This window comes from Micropterus dolomieu, linkage group LG21 (assembly GCF_021292245.1).
Source record: "Micropterus dolomieu isolate WLL.071019.BEF.003 ecotype Adirondacks linkage group LG21, ASM2129224v1, whole genome shotgun sequence".
NCBI lineage: Eukaryota > Metazoa > Chordata > Actinopteri > Centrarchiformes > Centrarchidae > Micropterus > Micropterus dolomieu.
In genome coordinates this window covers 24915870-24919155 of record NC_060170.1, presented here as the reverse complement: position 1 = coordinate 24919155, position 3286 = coordinate 24915870, and the positions used below count along the sequence as shown (strand labels likewise).

Below are 3286 nucleotides of genomic sequence, written 5' to 3'. Positions count from 1 at the left end.
ACAAAATTAAAGAGTTAGCAAACTCCCGACACTTTGCAAGACTTATAGGCCTACAGTCACTAACATAGACTAACTAAACTAAACATAGACTCATCGGTTGACATAAACTCTCCTTCCTCTCTTAGGTGTTGTGTTCCCATACCACCCCCACCTGGGCCGCTACAACCTGAACTTCCACGATGCTGTGCAGGCCTGTATTGGCCAGAATGCTGCGGTCGCCTCCTTTGATCAGTTGCTTGAGGCCTGGAAGGGTGGCCTGGACTGGTGTAATGCTGGCTGGCTGAATGATGGCACAGTGCAATACCCCATCACCAAACCCAGAGCGCCTTGCGGTGGCTCCAACAACGGGCCTGGCGTCAGAAACTATGGTCACCGTGACAAAAAGAGCCGCTATGATGTTTTCTGCTATACTTCTGCTTTAGAGGGTGAGTTTTTGATTCACTGATTCATTATGTTAGTTATTAATCATTCGTGTGGTGTACCAGGGAACATATTGCATTTCAGGTTTTTTTTTAATATTTGCCATGTATGGCCTTGCTTGGTAGACCAATACGGAAAAAATATGAACTAACTCACAGCTGCTTGAATCCATCTATCAAGAAAATATAGAAAAATATAAAATATAGTTCCTCTGCTGATTGCCTGTTTTCTTTCCATGCTGTCAGGACAATTCTATTGGCTGGTCCAACCCGACAGGCTGACCTTTGACGAGGCTGTGCAGGCTTGCATAGACGATGGTGCAGAGATCGCCAAGGTGGGCCACATGTACGCTGCTTGGAAGCTTGAGGGTTACGATCGCTGTGATGCTGGCTGGTTGGCTGATGGAAGTGTCCGTTACCCCATCTCCAGGCCCCGCAAGAACTGCAGCCCCACAGAAGCTGCGGTGCGCTTTCTTGGATTCCCAGACAAAGGTCAAAAGTCTTATGGTGTCTATTGTTACAAGGCTGCGAAGTGAGGGGGCAAAATAAGAGTGGGTCATAACCACCAAAGAGCAGCCAACAACCACATCTAATAAAATCAACAATAAGTCAGAAAGAATTTGGATCATAACCAGCGTGAACTCAGTACCTTTCTGAAACTGTGATAACACTTTTTAACTCCTAAAAACAAATACAGTCTATCTTACATTCATATGCAATGAATGACAAAATATTTTGTAGCCATTACGTTTTGTTTTTCTCTCACTGTACATTCATTCATTTTACACAGCTTGTTGGGGAAAAGGGAACATTGTTAAATGTATGAGTAATGAATCAGAGACAAGAACTTGATGATTGTGAAGCATCATCTTGTTGGCAAGTTTGGTTTGTCCTCGAATGATTAGATGTGTGAAGGTAAAGATTTAGAGCATTGATGCTCATGTGCAGATGATATTTGCTGCTTTAAAATACATAACAAGTAAATGTGATATTTTATACATTTATTAAGAGTCAAATCAATAAAAGTCCTTGAGCTATTTTTTCACCTCTTAAACTCTAGAAATGTTTTTCAACCAGAGAAAGTCAAATATACTGTTTAACAAGAAAACAATAAAATGAATGTAAATGTCTTGATGGACTGTGACAACTATTCTGCATTGATAGCTCCAATTAGAACAACTTCCAATTACAATTTGAAAGACATTTGACTATTGTAACCTCATACAGTATTTTTTTAGGTTAACAAAATGGGTTTTTTCAAACTTTTAAATGCTGTTTGTCACTATTTTTTACGTGTCAATAATGTTCTTTTTAAAGAAAAAAAGTATAGTTTCTGTCACTTGTAGATATTTTTTTGTGTGCAGTTTTCAGACAACTTGGATCAGGCACATACAAAACAGCAAGATTTCAGCCGAATAGTAAATGTAAAGAACTACAGATCTTCCCCGTTGGCCAAATCAACCCTGGCTGTCTAACAGTTTTAGCATTTCACCAAAATAGACAAGAAATTGAACATTACAGTAGTTAGAAGTACAACTAACAAATGTATGGGCTGCTGACTTCTGAGTTTCGCTAATTCATACTGAGGTCATGAGTGGTGTATGGGACATTTCCATTAATACTCTTACCTGGGGTAATACTGATGATCAGCTACACTAAACAAGGATTTGTTCATAGTCATGCTGTAGTGATTGGATCTGAATATCTAAAGAATCAAAACCAACAAAAAATCTTAATATTTTCCTGCAACAGTGGGCATTTGGACATACAGAGCTGGTAATCTAAATGTGCGCCACAACTAGAGATAGCCCCCTTTTTAGGATTCAGTTACAAAATTAATTTGATATTTTGTGTTTTGCTTTTTGTTACATTATCCCTTCCTACTTGTTCTAACCCTGGACACTGACATATGGTACTTACTACAAGTTATATGTGGTAATATGGCATTGTTTGTTCAAGCAAAACTTAAAAATGTCTGTCCTGCATGTGCATTTGTACACACTTGCACAGGTATTTTTGTATCTTATTGCCATGTACCTTTTTCAACAAAGCAGTTTGAAATAAAGAATACAACTTTTAAATACATTTTGGAAAGAGTCCCTTTTTTAACAACGAACACTTTTGTTACCACTGGAACCAATCCACATGTATTATGTGGAGATACACAGGTTTTTGCAAAGATTTAAACAGTATTGTTTAAGCCGCCAAATTAGGGGCCTGTATCTGGCATGAACCCATGTCATTGAGAGGATTTAAGATTAGACTCTTCTTTCATTTATTTATTCTTTGGCATTTTTTTATTCAGTGCCAGGCTGCCAGCCCACCACTAGACAAAGGGAACAGTACTGCAGTCTTAAAGAGTGCTTGTGGGAATGCATGGGAATGGGGTCAGATTTAGGTTAATACAGCAGTGAAATGCCAGACATTTGCAAATGTGTGTGATGGTGAAAAGTCCATTAGTCCAAGAAGAAATAGAGAGATTGTGTAAGTAAGTAAGTAAGTAAAAGTTTATTTCTATAGCACCTTTCACAGGTATAGGGCCACAAAGTGCTTCACAACAAAAACATTAATATCATAAAATACACACAATAAAAGCATAGACAGTACATGATCATATCAACCCACAAGTAGCTAATTGAAAGCCTGAACAAATAAATGTGTCTTTAGTCTGCATTTGAAGGCATCAACAGAATCAGAAGAGCGCATAGATGGTGGAAGGTCATTCCACAACCTAGGGGCAACAGCCTGAAAAGATCGGTCACCTCTAGTACGGTAGCGAGTGCGTGGAACCGTCAGCAGGTTCTGATCCACAGACCTCAGAGCACGCACAGGGGTATAACGCTGAATCAGGTCACTAATATAGGGTG

The 3286-nt window shown here is 39.1% G+C and overlaps 1 pseudogene; it reads left to right on the top strand.

Moving 5' to 3' along the window:
* Window positions 1-2474, top strand: part of LOC123960421 — a 10318-nt pseudogene extending 7844 nt beyond the window's left edge.
* The last annotated feature ends 812 nt before the right edge of the window (window positions 2475-3286 follow it).